Raw genomic sequence first — 17,986 nt, forward strand, 5'->3', positions numbered from 1 at the left:
GTTGCCGGCCAATTCTTGACCACGTAATTGTGGTCAGTACATTACAGCCACTTGCAGCCATAAAAGAAGCGCCTCAGGGGCTTTCGCAGGAATGAAGGGTTGCGCTTGCCTAATCACCTAGGTATTTTGTGATCAGAATTTCTGATCAAGGAAGTATGCTTAAGTATTAGATCAACATTTCTACAATTCCAGCTCAGGTAATAAGACGATGGGGGAAGACTAGAATAACTAAATACACACAATTAATCCAGTTGTCCACATTAACCCGTAGGAAAATGTCGGGTTTCGCTTTACTGGCTCGATGACTGATGAATGTGGATAGAAAAGACAGAACAAACAAAAAGTGAGCTCGAAGCAGAGGGCGTAGATCGTCATTGTTCCACCTCGCTATATAAAGGCAACCTTTTCCTCTTCGGGTTCGCAGTCGATGTGCGTCCACGTGAGAAGTGCATCCGCGCGCAAAATAAGGGTGGTGTAGAAAAGGAAACCTTAAATAGACACGAAAAAAGGATCAAAGGGAAATCCGTTGTGAGTGCTAAAGATTTTAAGACAGTAAAACATTCATTCGGCTACTCTTCAGGTGAGTATTTTCTGGAACTTTTTGATTCATGTTTGCAATCTTAATTGCGCGGCAAAGCAATTTGGTGATCGATTTCATCGATTGATGAGTCTAAGTATGGAACTGCGAGGTTACCAAATGCGTCACCCTATGCCATCCATCGTGTTGGAGTAAGGCATGTTTTATGACTCACCTATGCGAGCTAAAATGATTAATCTCAACGTTATTCCTACAATTTAATTCTTTTTCATTCAGTCTGATATTACAATAATGTCCTTGACAGACTTGATTAGATGCGACCGATTCAACATTCTAATACCTGATGTAATCTGATATATTTTGCATATAAAACTTAATTGATACTGCAAATATATATATCTTTATAAACTAATAATTAATACAGTTAACTATCATCGTTTCCATGTGTAGCTTAATTTGTTTTCTGGACAATAATATGCTGCTTTTAGAAGTGGTAATGAAACAAGATGTGTTTGAGCAGTGTAAACATTAGGGTAGGTCAAAAAGTCAACATTGTTAGCCTTTGAAGAGCAATTTTCACATTTGTTAGTGAGTGAGTGAGTGCTTGGGGTTGAACGTCGTGCTCAACGGTTTTTCAGTCATATGACGACTAAGGAATCCTTCATTTGTTAGTGTAAATTAACACTGAAAAACAAGCAGCAAATGCTGCCATTTAATCCATATAAAGATGATAATAAAGAACTCACAAGCTGTGTAAAGCTGTGTATGCGATCTTGTACCTTCCTGTAGTACGCAATACTTATCGGTGAACGTGTTTGCTTACGTAGTAAGGTAGATTATAAGTACTGCTGCGTTACACTCAAAACATTGATCTGTTGATTTTAAGGGAAAGTCTGTTGTCTTAGTGATGCTAGAATGTATTCTGTTATTATAACATAAAACTGTTATGAATGTTACAGAATGTTATTTTCAAAGCGTTTTCACTGCGATTTGGGCTTCTTTGTGCGGCCCGTCAGTATAAGTGAATTTTGTTTAAGCCATAGTACTAGGAGTCACCTAAGTTCCTGTTATATATAAATGTTTATCCAGTGGCTCCATAGATTAGTCTCATTTCTGTATGCTTAAACGTACGCAGCTACATATATATAAGCCTATCTACTCTTTACTGTACGTATTACGTGACGATGACACAAATACAGAGACCGAAATATAGACTGACAAAATCACTTTAATATTCGTTCCTTTCTTTTTTTATGTAATCATTTACATGAACAGTTGAGACAGAACAATAATTGATGTAGATTTACAAGAGATCTGGATTCATCAGTTACATTTGGCAGATATCTGTCAGGTATCACACCTCCGTCTCGGCTATGTTCTTTCTGGGCGAGCTTTTTCATATCTCATTCACGACCCACTGTCAAGCTGTGGTAATTTTGCCCGCAGACAATAATCTCCACCGTCCACCGTCCTCGTATAACCCTCCTGCAGCCCCCAGTCACCATCCTTTATAATTCCCCGCCCTCTAGTTTCCATCCATGAACCCGAAATCTCGGGTGACAACCTGCTGTTCAGATACCGATGCGGATATCGTAGCAGTTCACATTTATACATTTTTCAATGGCAATCAAGTTTTTCATTGATAAAATGTGGATTTTCTACACACTTGTGTATTTCCAACTTTATAACGATATAGAATGAGACAGGTACTTGTTTGAGACTAACTTCACGTAAAATGACACTCGGGCCGAAAACCACATAAAATGAACAGGGGTAACCTCTGGCTCAGCACACCCGATCACACCTTAACTGATAAAGTCAAAGTTCAAATCTAGTTGTCGCTAGCTCCAGCCACCTGATAGTATATAAATTGTAATTGAGAATATAGGTAGCCCAAAGAATTGCCTTTCACACAAATTACACAATGCGATTTGTCATACACGATGATTTCTCGCAAGTTCCGATCACAGGAAATACGGCATGTTTTATTTTCATTCGAGTGCTCGGCTCAACGATCCAATCGTGTGAAAGTGGGCGCCCTGGTTTCTCCAGTTGATGCCACCCCTTGATAGCTCTCAGGTTAATCGCTTAGGCTGAGGTCTTCCATACTTTTCCAAGAACAGGATTAACTGTTACCAACATTAGCTGATACGTTAATTTTTTTTTCACATTGATCTTTCGAGAATTGACGTTAACGGTTGTTTTTGGATACACCTCCCGTGATTATCCGCACGGAAGGCTCCTATATACGGCTCGGAATCTGTGCTTAATTACAGGGTTAAACGCCTACATCCTGCGTGTTGGTCACTCTTTTCTCAACAATCTGCCTTGTCCAGCAACTGTTTAGTGAAATATTTCTCCGGTCAGTAGATGTTAGCACTCTCTTACATTGATCGTCCCAGCAATCTGCAAAGTTAATGACCTACTCCGGTGGTTGATTGATTTATCGGTTGATTGATTGATCGGTTGATTCATTGATTGGTTGATTCATTGATTGGCTGATTTATTGATTGATTTACTTGGTTTTTTTTGAAGATCCGGTATTCTCAAGAATTTTTCTCAGTAGTACACTATGAGTAAGTTACTGTTCAACATTGATCTACAAACTTAAAAGCGATTTTGGCGCATGGTATATATTTCTTCAACGAACGTAAGACTACGCCCCACAAAACAGCTTCAGGTGTAAACACCATGTACATAGCATTCGTTTACCCGCTATGGTAGCCTGGAAAGGTAGAATGTCTGCCCAGAAGGGAGCTTTGGAACTCATCGTGGGTCTGGAATGATAAGGTATGACACTAAATAGAGGGAATTCCATCTGATCACATTATGGTAGGAGGAAACCGGGCAGAGCCAGGGAAAAACCCACGAGCATCCACAGGTTAATTACTTTTTATATTTTCTACTAAAGAGCTACGTTTGATGATTCGATCGCCGGGCGAAACATTGCGTCCCTGAGTAACTCTGGCGGGCTGTACAAAATACATTTAAAACGAAACGTAAAACGCGCTCTGAAGCTGCACATGTGTACTACGTATGAATTTTATGAATATATCAACACATAAGAGACGACGTGCTCTTTTACCGCACTCTAGAGCGCTTTCATTAAAATGCACGGGGAGCTTCCCGATTTCTCCTATAGCAACACTAGGTGGAGAATATGAACTATTCTTTACATCAATTAGTATATCATACAAAATTCAAATAGTTCAAACGGCTCCATATATGTTCATGTATACGTGGAAAGCTTCGTTCACTTGGTCGTAATAGTTAACTACTTGTGACCGGAAGCAACTTATAATACGCACTTTCAAATTGAATACCACATGCCATTAATAACCTTTCACTTGAAATTCAGAATTGATTTTACTTCCTTGCATGACAAATGGGTTTCGCTCGCTTGACAGCATTTCTATAGATGAACGCAGTTACGCCATTTGCATTGATATGACCACAGTTACAATTCATTCCAAGTATTCCGACATACATTATTATTTGGTGATTGCCAAGGAGCGGTTAGTTGACACGAATGGAAGAGTCTCCAATTTATTACAAATGTTAGGATCGTCGCAGATAAGTTATCAGCGCAGACATCTTAATGATTGTCGCTTGTTTACTTTTTTCTCTCTTTTCTCCGGCAGAGTCCCATTGATAACTGCTTAACCATCTGTTAGACAATCACAGCTAATGCACCGCAGTATAGAGTGGCAGTTTTCGTTTTTTTTTAACCGATTCCAGTTTGTTTGATGGATCGAGACGTAATTAGAATGAAGACAGTTTTAAAACGACCGTTCACAACCGAATCCATCTTCGTACGTTTTTTTTTAGTTAATAAATTGCCACAGAAAAGCTCACGTGATGCATTGTGAAGATGCATCCTTTATACGGTCATTTTTTGTTCCGTTTTTGCTTGGAAAAAAATTTAGGTCACGTGACAACATGTAGTTTCGCTGTGGGCATCCGTGTCGCCATCTGTCAGATGTAAGATAACCCGGCTGGTATCTTCGCACCAAGCTACCAAGAGTTCTCTGTGTATGTCCGCATCGATTCCTTCTATTACTGTTCTGATATGCGGACAGTAGGCCTACATGTCAGATTAGATAATATGTAGCCTATATGGTAACACATTCATTAAAATCTGCATCATAGAGGAGCGTGACCGAGTGTTTAATTGCGCTTGTGTTTTAGTCACAAGCACACGCTAGGCACAGGCTCAATTCCGGCCTTGCACAGGCCATTTGTGCGTTCTCCCCTGTCACAGTGGGGCGTCAATGAAGCCTTGGTGATGATAACAATAACGCTCATATAACCGTAGCGCAGTCTGACGTTCGTTGCAGCTCAGTTGTTTCCACTAATTTTGTGTCCATGTCTTTGCGTCACGAAGGGGGAAGCTGGACAGTGTTTTGCCAAAGGTCAGTGGTTCAGGCCGGGCGCTCCAGTTCCTTCACCGGTGAAGGTGACCGCCATCGGACAGGAGAGCATTTCTGGAGGGTATCGTTAAATAGCAGTCAGTGATATAAATCACTAAAATTGTCAGATACCATGCAGTTTGATACGTCCCACTCAGTATGGCGTCATAGATGTTCTAACAATTACTGTGTGTTAAGGCTGTACATCTGGCTCAAATACCTGGCAAAATTTTATCATTTCAAATCACGTTGTCTAAAGAATTCTACAATGTGTTTAAACCTAGCAATAGTTTTGCTCGGGCAAATTCCATAACCATTTCAAGTTTTAAGAATATGTCCTAGAGTCGTCATATAAAGGTCTGCAGCAGAGACTGCAAAGGAGGCTCAGCAAATAATCACATCAGACGGCATTTGGTGCTTTCATTACATTTTCAAACTTGCTTCTGTCAAAATTCGCGCTGTGGAACTGGTACCGAAGAGGGATGTAGAGCTGGGTACGGAATCTTAACAGTCAGATCCTTAACGGAAAAATACATACATCACCAACACAACCTGAGATATCCTTGAGTCAAACCCAACGAACGACTACCAGAGCAACAACCCATGACGCTATAGCTAACTGATATATTAGATATGGAGTGAAACAACCGAATGCAGATCACGCCATGGGGGTTACGCGAGTGACTATGCTTTTCAGGGGAAAATAGCTTAACAGTGCCAAGAAGCCCTGCAACATGACTCCGGATACTATTACCGACCATACCGCGAGCTGGATGGGGTTCCACCCTTGTAGTCTGCGCAACGATATACAAATATTGGATTTACCTGACTTCTGTGTTTATTAGCTGTGAGGAGCATCTATGCGGAGGGAGGGCGTTAGCGTTGTTGTTGATGTTCTTGTGATTCGTCTGGTTTGGATGATGCTCTTCCTTTATGTCCAGATACGAAAGACCATAGGATAAAGAATAAAACCAGAGTGCGGTATTGAACGTGTATTAGCTTATATGGGCATTAAGTCATATTTTATATTTAAGTTTTTAGCCAAACTCAGCCAAAGTCAATAAAGGTCTCAAGAGTCAAATTATTACATCAGCAGTTCTAGTTCACATCTAACATAATGTTACACAATTTTTTCAGGCTAAGTACAAAAATGAAGACTTGCCTTAAACTTAAATCTGGTATTCAGTCTGAAATCAGTATTGAACAACCGGGCTCTTAGTAGCGAGGAAAAATTTACCCACCTTATCAGTGAAATCCAGCCCCTGACTGTTCCTGTGAATGCTTAGGAAACAGCCACTCCCACGCCCACTAACACTAAGGCTTAATGAGAATTAGGTCAAAAAAGAACAGTAGTGTTACTTGCTAGTTATTAGATATCACTGGTCTAGAAATACTCAAAATGCTGTGTTGTCATTATCTCTTTGTCTCATTTAATAAGCAATCACATGGAAACAATACAGAGGGATCTGTCAATGGGGATGCTTAGTCCACCTGCGGAGTAGAACTTTTGACATAATGGTATAATCGCACTGGTATGACCAAGAGCACTCACCTGGGAAGTGGGAGACGTGGGTTTAATCCCGGGATTTGCTGTCTGGTGACTTTGACATGGTGCTATCCATATTTGCATGCTGGCAAAGAAACCAACATTTTGCGAGATATGACCATAATCTCCTTGACATACAACACTGGCAAGTTTCGCTGTAAGCACTAGCTTCAACAGCAACACTGACGTATACTTTTGTTACAACAACAACAATGACAAAAACAACGAAGCTAAATCAAAATGTTAAATCGACCTCTGCTGTAAGGCAATAGCGCATGTTTTGTCCAATATGTCAATTTCTTTGGCTCCTCCCACTTAAGAGTTACGTCGTAAGATTCCTGTGGAACTCAGAAATTCTTGACGTAAATCCGTGAGTCAACCGGTATGCCATGGAAACGTGTCAACATAGAAGTGTGACATGGGGAGTGTATGGACCTTGAGCGCCATAGCTTTGGGGAGTGAATGCGGAAAACACCGCAAGAGCTGTGTCTTCATTGAGGCGTATATTTTATAACTAGTGGTCAAACAAGGCCATGTGAAGCATTTAGTCAAACATAAACTTACAAATATCCGACAGAATTAGTCGGATGTGATGAAACAAGGGCCATGCAAGTGTTCCGGCACAAAAACATGTACATAAATGTACAGGGTAATTCTACACTAGTGATTCTATACTAATTCTGCTTAAACCATGGTGCTAGGGGTTATGTAATTTGCTACTTTTTAACCATTTACATAAATAGTTAGAATAAATCCCTGACTGAGGTAAACTGACAAAGAGGCCGAATTTCACCGGTTACGTGTGACTATTTGCAACCTGTCACACTGTCATCGCCGCTCTGATTATAAACTGAGTATTAACTTGAGAACCTCGTTCATTTATTTCGGTTCAGAGGCCCACTTAACCTTCTCCCAAACCGCAACTACAGTTTTGCCAGGAATTGACAATCTGTTCGTGGAAAAATTGTTTAAATTCTGATGATAAACCGCTCTAACAGCAAAGCATATATGAAATAAAAAAAAACGTCTACGATGCCTTGTCCGAAACTGTCTATCTCTCTCCGTCTCAAATGGCCTTTAAGCCAGACCGAGTTTATGATTAATAGAGGCCGCCTCGCAGTTTGGAAATTATGTTCGGGTAACAATTTTAATAGATCATCAGCCATCTTTTAAATCTTGACCTTTCGGTCATGATTATCTACAGACAGACTCCGGTCATTCTGGAGTTAGTTTCCCTAGGGATGGCCTGCTGTAGTTATCACCTTGACTTCGCTGGGGTCATTGTGTTTAGGTATGAGCCCAAAGACTAACAGGTTTCCGTATAATGGCTTATGAAAATTTGGTAATTTCGCCCCCTTAGTAATTGACATACATAACCCCAGACCCCAGATCTGTGCCCCCTTGCTTTTAGACATTCTGAGTGTGTACCAGTAAAACAAAGTCGTATCATGAAAGTAGCGATTATGGCGAGTCCTACTGACAAAAACATACTCAAGATCCGCAACCGGATGTTTTATGGTAGTCCGGATTTTTGTGTGGACAGCAACTCTTCAACTCTGGCATTTTGAATAATAGTCCATCAGAAATTGCACACCGCTTCACGCGCAATAGAGATTCCGGCCCAGAGCGGATCAACTATAGTTACCTCGCAGTAGGTAAGTATTACGTCGCCAGTTTGCCCAATAATCATGCCCAAGAAAGCATTTTGGAATAACAGATCTACGCGTGCTGATTTGGTCCGACTTACTTTAAATTCGAAAGATTCTCCATTGGCCAAATCATTGCAAAATTATCAAAACAACTTCACATCCAGATTCCATTGGTTTGGTAGTGTAACGCCTACAAGCTGGTAACCATGCGCTATTCACATATGTTATGGTTTTATTTAGAGCTATGTTTTAGTGTGTAGCTTGTCAACAGGGTGCCTTCTCTTGCGGAGACGGAGATCGCGTCCAAGGTGATCTGACCTTTGTTCTCTGGCAATGTATGAGTTACCAGCCTTCCCATAAAACGTCATCGCAAACGTCAAGGTCAGGATCAACTGCAGACTTACGTTTGAAGCACTTTAGTTGGGAACAGTTTCCTTTAAAAAATGGTCGACGCAGTCAGTATTGGATTTGCAAACACATGGAGTTTTCATAATGCAATGCAATAGATAAAAAAAATGAAGAATTTTTTAAAAAACTGTTAATGGGCTGGAGTATTTTTTGGAAAATTCTCTCCTATATGGATAACTAAATGAAAGCCGGTGCTATAGCTATTTAATGTTTACATATCATTTTAGCAGAGAACATTGAACACAGACAAAGAATTTATTCACGTTCATCTCTAAATTAATGATGTGCCTGCTTATTTGACCTAGATAAAAAAGAGGGATATTTTTAGTTTGTTCGCGTCCTTTAATTGGTGTCGTTATTGGATTTGCGTGATTTACCGCGGGTTCCTGATTGTCCCATTCAGTGACAAATTGTGCTTAAACAGTTTTGTGCATTTGTGAAGCATTTGCTATGCGTTTCAAAACAAGAGAAACTACTGTTATAACTATAATTTCTAAAATATCGTTCTTATACATCCATATACCGTGTCGTTTCATACGCTACAGCGTAAGTGTATGATATCTGAGCTAAATCGAGTCTACATGGAATATTACCACGCCACATCAGGAACATTTCACAGAAACTGCCAAAGATTTTGTTTTTTGAGAACTCTTCATTTAATGGGGTTAAATGGTGTTTGATGGGGTATCCGCATAATTACGACTTACAGCATAGAGAGGAAAACCAGAACAGCGATGACAGTGTGATAGCTGGCAAATGATCACACGTAACCGGTGAAGTGCGGCCTCTTGTCAATTTACCTCAGTTAAGGTTTTATCCTAACTGTTCATGTAAATGCATAAATAGTAGCAAATTACACGCCCCCTAATCTCATGGCTTAGGCAGAATTAGGTAAACACAATGCAGTGATGTTAATTGCAATTCATGTCATTCTAATATTTTCATCTGGCTTCTCTTAGGACTGATATAGCACGTTAATGAATAATTTGGGCGCAACGCCGCATTTGCCAGTATTTCGCGATATCACCGAGATAATCGTCGAGAGAACATAGAACATAACAACTCCACTCAAGCCTGCTCTCACCGTGACACCCCACACTACCACTACCATGCACCGACAACGTTTCTCATCATTCATGTAACTGCCAGAGTTTCGAGTTCACGTTCCATGATTCAAGTAATTAGTGTAAATCGTCCTTCTGTCAGAAAGACTGTTGTAGTAATCAGCTCAGAATGGATATTTAACGTTTTTTTCATTCATACACGAATGACTAGGTGCGATCGATGTTCTGAATAGGTGTGTATTATATGACTAAGCCAATTTTCAATAAGTGCATAAAACCCGAAAGTAAGTAAAATGAGACATTTCGACCAGCCGTCAGTACAAAGTTAATTGCTGTCGTTCAAGACTCCTGGATCGCAACTGGTCCCGATTAGTAACGGTGTATTGAGCACGGCGAGTTCCGACGACGACGAGTTCTCTAAAGTAGACGCGGGAGGAATAATGCGTATCGCCTAGACTCCTCTCCGCGTGGTGCCATGCGCTCGTGAAATAGATGAGCCTAAAGACCGATAAGTGTACCATTAAAAGCGTGTTAGCACGGCGAGACGTTACCTTGGCCGATCAACGCTTTACGGTCGGTATCTTCCCGTCTTCAGAGGCCGTGATCGCTGCAGGCTGATGTCTGTAACAAGAATTTACTCAGAGCTGTGCTGGAGGATCCCCGCTGTGTATCGCTAGGAGTAGCGAGAGACTTCTATGACAATCTGTAGGACGAAATGTGTGTAATTTGCCCACCTTTGGCTCATTGTCTTCGGTGTCTCGTAAACCAGGCCATTTCAAGCCTTACGGCCTTAGACATGTACCTTGGATTTCACAGAAATAAAGAATGAATGACAAGCTTTACGCCGCCTCGGCAGTATTTGTCATGGCCAATAATCGCAAGAACAATCTCAGATCTTTGCATCTTATACTAAAATTTCTTTTGTGTACATATATCCGTTTGCATATGTAATTCTCCTTAAATGACCGTTAAGATATATTTTCCATATAGTTATTTCCATGTGGAAAACCATCTTTTTGTGTCATATCGGCATGCACATTAGCAAATACCAATGTTATAGGTAACGATTCCCTCGGAATAAATGTTTATGTAACTTCTCCGATTAGTAGCGGTACACAGAGTACTGCGCGTTCCGAAGGTTTAGCCTCATTTCGCCTACTTTCACACCTTTATGAGTCTCATTTCGCCTACTTCAGATTTTTCGGACAGGCATCCTGTAGATGGTTGGGGGCATACCCCCTAATGGGTTCCTACTGAGCGTCTCTCACTCATCGGCTGAGTGAACTTAGTAGAAGCGCAATGCTCACTGAAGTCTTGATGGGGAATACCGTTTGCATCAGAGTGACACTGGCATAACTTTACTCACTTATCACAATAAATACGATCGCAGACGTCGAGACAATCATTGGCATGATTTGAACCATGGCAGCATTTGAACCTATACAATAAGCTGTAACATGCTACCACAAAGAGGTTAATCCCACCAATTGACTCATGTACATATGTAAATAGTATACCAACGCACTGCTGTTATGTAACCAAAATATTCGTGTGTTAAAAAAAAAAATAAATAAAACACTGATTTGATGGGCCACGATATCCGCCAGGAAAGTGGCCCTAAAACCAGTAAATAAACAAAAACGAGACAATCATTAAGTAACATTATGGCAGCAGTGCAAGCACAACTTGAATTCATACCAACTACGAGAGGTGGGGTAACTCTTGTGTGGAATAATTACGAATACCGACTGAACAGAAAAAAATCTGATTATCGGACTCTGGACGAGAAGTTACAAAGATTGAAAGAACAGTTGCAGGGAGAACAACTGACATTGGTGGAATTTGCGGACAAAGCATCGTTCTTGCTACACTTGTAATTTTTAACTGTCATCATTTATCACTTATCTATTTACCACTCTTATGTATTACATTCCTAACAATATGTTTTTTTACTATGATCTATGCGTCCATCTTTGGGTCATTCTTTTGTCCACACGGTCCCTGGAGTTTTAATCCTATTAAATGGTTATCTTCACACCTTGGGGATTATCATTTCGCCTACCTCCAATTTCTAATTTCAAACAAAAGAAGTAGGCGAAATGAGACTACACCGTTCCGAACAACGAGATTTATTTCTCCCAAATGTCCGAACGACGAGATTTATTTCTCCCAAATGTCCGAACGACGAGTCTTATTTCTCCGAAATATCATTGGACCAATGTTTTAAAATTCCCGGTTCAACACTAAACTCGGGTCCCCGAAAACGAGCGTTCCAACTGTTTTGTACGTAACTTTTAAACACCCATTCCTGCGTTTTAGGAAAAGAGTAACATTTAAGCTGCACAGGAAAGACAACCAGATGTCGATTTCTCCGGGTGGTTGAAGTGCCTGCCTTTTACTCGCTATATAGGTCCTACTAGACGTGGGGTTCAACAGGGTGCTCTCTTGCGTAGTGGAAGAGTTCGCCAGTAACGCTCCCACAGTCAGTGGTTTAATTCCCTCCACTCCTAGACCTTGTTTGTTTGTTTAGAGTTTTACTGCCGTACTCACAAATATTTTCCTTATATTACGGCCCGGCGTTATGGTGGGAAGAAACGGGCCGTAGCACGGCGGTAACCCACGACCATTCGCAGATTGCTGGAAACTTTTACACGTATGATCTGAGAGGAAGGCGGTGGGAGCTGGACTTGAACTCATAGCGACCGTAGTGGTGATAGGCTCATGAGTTATAGGGTAAAAGAAATTCTTTGGTAAATAGTCCGTGAAAACAATCAAATAAAGAAATAAATCAAAGAACTATAAATGAGTTCTGCTTTCGATAATTTATACCTCAATCGAATTTGTTTTTTGTCAGATATTTCACGAGGTAATCTGATACATGTAGCATAAGTTAAATGTGCTAGGTTTCCTTCCGCCATGATGCTGGCTGCCGTCGCAAAAGTGAAATATTCTTGAGCGCGGCGTAAAACACCAAGTGTGATCAACTTGTCAAGTTACAAACAATTTAAAGTCATTTGACGAAGTGTAACGAAACGGAGTTTTACACCGTGATTAAGAGTAATTTTGTCAATTGAAAGCACTTAGGTTTTTCTCGGAAAACCCTCGGAAATTTTATAAATTTCCATGACATTCGGCTTCAGTTGAGACATTGTGTATTGGATTCGAATCCCTGACCTAAATGGTGAAGAATTAGTCGTTACACGTGATGCACCCTTCTTGCATACCAGCACTGGCCACATTCTATTTCAGACTGTGCAAATCGTTGGCCTGACATGTTCCGGTAACCAAGTTAATGTAAAACAAATTTGCGGCGGTCAAAACTTTTGGAAACACGGCGAACAATTACGAATTACCAAAAACATTTGCTGTGGACCATTGTTAATTCCGTCACCTTTGAGCCTGGGACTCTGGACACGGCAGCTGGGTCAGCAGCAAGCAGAGAGCGAAATCCCAGTCGGCTGGTTATAAATTGTCTTCGCTAGCAAATTGGCTGTGGCATGGGCGACAATAGCAGACGGTGCCTTGCATGAATTATATACACCGTTTGATTAAATCCCAACACCTCGGCCTTTGTTGGGCACGCGATTCACAAATGCTCCATTTCCTCAAGGTGTTAGTAATCTCTGCATTTTTTTTCTCTCTCTCTATCTCTCTCCCTGTCCATTTTATTTATATCAGACTGATTGACCTGTATTCACCAGTCATTTGCCTTCACGATATTTTCTGCTGGGCTGTCCTCAAAGGTCCCGGATGAAGCGTTTGGAGTTATCACTCATCTAATCGCCAGACAGGTATTACACAAGCAGTATGATTAACTACTTGGAAACAACGTCTGAATGACACATTAAACAAGAAAAGCTCAGCTGACATTACCGAGATTAACGAAGCCACCAAAGCGGAACGTCCACAATTGTTCTCTTTTTGTAACTGAATCCACCTCATACACGTGGAATGATTTATCATTCATTTAATCGTGTTTTTTATTATTATAATTTGCCTTTTGTCAATATTATTTATTACTTTTCTGTATTTTGTTTTTAGTTTTACTTTACTCTAGGATAGCCGTCAAGAATTTAAGCTTCTAGTTCTCTAAAATAATTCCGTGTTTTTATCGATATCTAGTATAGAGGAGTGTTGAAACTCCTATTAGACTGCGGCCACCAGAGTTTTTTCCTGAACTCGTTCGTCAACGGAAATGCCCGAATTTGATCTCGATTTAGGACGTGCGCTTGAGGGAACATGGCGGAACATGCATAACAGAAGTCCTAGTAGAAATAGAACTGCGCCGATGCGCTAATTATCGGCAGGAAATATTAGAAATCCCATGCCACATATTGAACATATCTGTAGTCCAAGCTATCATTACAGTTTTACATTTTTAAGCTATCACGATAGGGTACTAAACTCTTATATCTCACATTACAGTTTTATGTAATATCACTCTCGCCTCTCGCACCAGACTTACGTGCTACATCAAGTTAACAGACTACCTTTTATATGCATGTAACCTCTGTTCTAAATACTCTCCTTTCTTCTACAATCAGTGGTTATATAAACCAGAAATTTCTGTTCATCATATAGAATGAACTGTCTTTGTACATATTGCATATTGCTCCTTCGTTTCGACTTTGTTGATAGAGCAGAATGTAACCTAACTCCTTATCACGAGATACACGTGTAAATATGAAGTCAGAGTTCCGGCCCGTAACAGGCGACATATTGGACATTGCATTGTTTAATGTAACTGTATGTTAAGTGTGATGACCTACATTGTTTAATGTAACTGTATGTTAAGTGTGATGACCTGCATTGTTTAATGTAACTGTATGTTAAGTGTGATGACCTGCATTGTTTAATGTAACTGTATGTTAAGTGTGATGACCTGCATTGTTTAATGTAACTGTATGTTAAGTGTGATGACCTGCATTGTTTAATGTAACTGTATGTTAAGTGTGATGACCTGCATTGTTTAATGTAACTGTATGTTAAGTGTGGTGACCACACATTTTAGTAACGCTAGACCAGTTATGCCTAATGAACTGAAACTATCATCATTGGAATTTTTTACCTATTTCTGCTTAAGCCATGGTGCTAGAGGACGTGTATTTTACCACTATTTAATCACCGATATATAATCACGTAGAATAAAACCCTAACTCAGGTAAACTGACAAAAAGCCGTATCTTACAGGTTCCATGTGGCCATTTGCCAACTATAACACTGTGGTCGCTACTCTGGTTTCACTCCCTTTGCTGTATGTCTTTCATGCTGGAGTTTTGCCTTTGTTTAAGACCACTTGTCTTCCACCAGTATGATCAGCATGTCTCTACGTCACGGTTGGGTTCGGGGTCTCTGGTTTTCTTCCATCATCGCCTAAGTTAAAGATTATTGCAATTGGCGTTAAACGACAATCAGTTAATCGATCGATCTATCTCCATGCTACAAATCGCACATTTCAATATAGGTACATCTGGATTAGCGGCGAAAGGTGGATATAGTAAAATATTAAAGTTGTCTTAATACGGTACATTTAGTAAAAGTCACCATTGCTTACAGCCAAAACTTAATAAAATACATATGATAAAAACATTATGGGAATCTATTGATATGCTCTTTCATATGCTTTGAGTGTAAATGAGACTTCAGACTCGATCGCTTCGTTACACATCGACTGGGACAGGGGTCTAACCCACTAATTGGTACACGTGTGAGCGCGCTCTTCAGCACCATTAGATTAAAACCGTGTCATTAAAGTAAGCAATGATTACGAAGCTGGTCGTTGTTTGTCCAGGGCTGGAGGAAATCAAGCTCTCTCCTTGACAGTGAAAAATTAACTTACCAATGAGCTTTGACAGTAAATGACTGTAGAAGATATGAACAGGTCGAAGAAAGCATGGCGCGTTGTTAAACGACGATTGGGAATATCGGCTGTATTGCTTCTTGGGGATTGTTTGTTTTACAACTCATCCCTTGGCAGAAATCCTCGAGACTCAAATTGTGACCCGAGCAAAGGTGTCGCTCTGCAATAGATTATTGGTCTTTAGCTGTATTTCACAAGCGAGTTGCTTTAAAATAACTGACAAAACCAGTGAATTGATATTGTGAGAATTTCACCGGTTACGTGTTACCATTTGCCAATAATCTCACGCTCTATTCGCTACTCTGATTTTACTATTCATGCTGTAAGCCTTTCATCAAATTAACAGTTTGTTGATGGTATAAGGGGCTGAACAAGTGACGAAACTACGACCACGAATGTACCTATTCTTGTTGTTTGATGATGTCAGGGGCTGAACAACTGATGAAACTACCTCCACGAAAGTTCCTGTTCTTCTTGTTTAAATTAACAACACATGCATATGGAATGAACTAAGCACTAAAATAAGTCTTTTCCCGTCTATTTGGGCACAATTGTCGTGCTTCAGATTTTATTTTCGTGCTTTTTTAAATTTATTTATCTATTTATTTGATTGCTGTTTTACGCCGTACTCAAAAATATTTCACATATACGCCAGCATTTTGGTGGGAGGAAACCTTACAGAGCCCGAGGGAAACCCACGACCATCCACAGGTTGCTGCTTGACCTTTGCACGTACGGTCGGAGAGGAAGCCATCGTGAGCTGGACTTGAACTCACAGCCACTGCATTAGTGAGAGGTCCCTGGTTCGTGTTTCCGATATAAAGAAGTGCAAATTAACAATGGCTTTAATATCGTACAGAGAGTACATTACGCCTGGTAATGTAAGTCCTCGTTATGTTAAAGAGATTACATGGAAGATTTTTGGCAAAAAAGTCATAATTGCCATTCAAGTCCAATTTCCCCTATTGTCCAAGAACAGCCCAAATTATTGCATTTCCATGATATCAGACTCTTGCCTGTACTATTTACAGGATGGAAAATGATTCCTAAGATGCGACCCGCATTACAAATGTTGAAAACTTTATTACGATTTTAAACAGTCTGGCACCTGGACAGGCGAGGCTGTTATTTTGTGAAAGGTAATTATTTGGGCTATTCTAAAATAATAGAAAATATTGCAATGAATTTGCGCTGAAAGATTCTTTGGCAAAATTTCCCTTGCGGCTTTGTCTCTCTAAAAGACAGGATTTCGACAAGTTGACAGACATGCAAACAAAGCTGTTTGTTAAAATCAAAGATGATAGATTTGCGGCCGCAATCTGCAACGCATGCGCATGTCCAAATGCACTCTAATGGCAACAATAGTGGGAATCACTTGTTGAACCATCTTAGACGTCTAATGAATTGCAATTAACATCCCTGCATCAATTTACCACTTTCTGCTTTAGCCATAGTGCTTGGGGGCATGAAATTTCTTACAAGTAAAGCAGTAGCATAAACATTTAGCATAAAAATCCCAACTCAGAAAAATTGAAAAGAGGCTTTTGATCAGATTTTGCTCTGATTTTACCAATCATGCTGTACAAGAGACCGGATTTCACCGGTTACGTGAGGCCATTTTCCAATTATCATACTGCAGTCACTGCTCTGGTTTTACCAACCATGCTGTACAAGAGACCGGATTTCACCGGTTACGTGAGACCATTTTCCAATTATCACACTTCACTCACTGCTCTGGTTTTACCAACCATGCTGTACAAGAGACCGGATTTCACCGGTTACGTGAGACCATTTTCCAATTATCATACTGCAGTCACTGCTCTGGTTTTACCTTCCATGCTGTACAAGAGACCGGATTTCAACGGTTACGTGTGACCATTTTCCAATTATCACACTGCCCTTGCTGCTCAGCTCTATGCTGTAAGGACTTTATTATACTACGCTTCTAATTTTGTGTTGAATCAGTTCATAGGCCTACACATGTATGGATGACAAACGGAAAACATTTGCGCAAAGAACGACTAGACCATTAAGTCATCCTTTGGATAATATCAGTAGTTGAGTTCGACACCTTTTAACGGAAATCTTCTACGCTAATGAGATGTTTATATTCCCTCTTTAAACCAGCATACATGATATTTATGGCAATATTTTCTAACAGTAATAATTTCTCACGTCCCCTCACAACATCTCCCGTGGTAATGCCTCTTTGTATAAAAGGTATTTTATCTTTTTATTGCTGGAAGTCTAATCCAACCGGTATTTGAAACTGATGGAAAACAGACATTGATCAGTCTCTCTTAATGCAGATCTAGTATACAGCCCCTTTCTATATGATTTGTCGCTATCTAGCTCCTTTCACATGCATGAACTTTTTCCATGTTTGAAGAAATATTCATAAGCAAAAATAGGCTGTTTTTCCAGAAAGCATTGATCTCACTATAGCCCTTTCTTTCAATAACCAATCCAAGGAACAAAATGCCGAGAACATTGAAGAATACCTTCTCGACGG

General features: G+C 40.2%; 1 protein-coding gene across 1 annotated transcript in view; it reads left to right on the top strand.

The window, feature by feature from the left end:
- Nucleotides 1-354: 354 nt before the first annotated feature.
- The window catches only part of LOC135479324 (uncharacterized), a 59,440-nt gene continuing 41,808 nt past the window's right edge, over nucleotides 355-17,986 (top strand). Inside the window, exon 1 of the mRNA XM_064759146.1 lies at nucleotides 355-580. The gene's annotated coding sequence lies outside the window, so the exon portion shown is untranslated. The remainder of the gene's footprint in view (nucleotides 581-17,986) is intronic.

This window comes from Liolophura sinensis, chromosome 12 (assembly GCF_032854445.1).
Source record: "Liolophura sinensis isolate JHLJ2023 chromosome 12, CUHK_Ljap_v2, whole genome shotgun sequence".
NCBI lineage: Eukaryota > Metazoa > Mollusca > Polyplacophora > Chitonida > Chitonidae > Liolophura > Liolophura sinensis.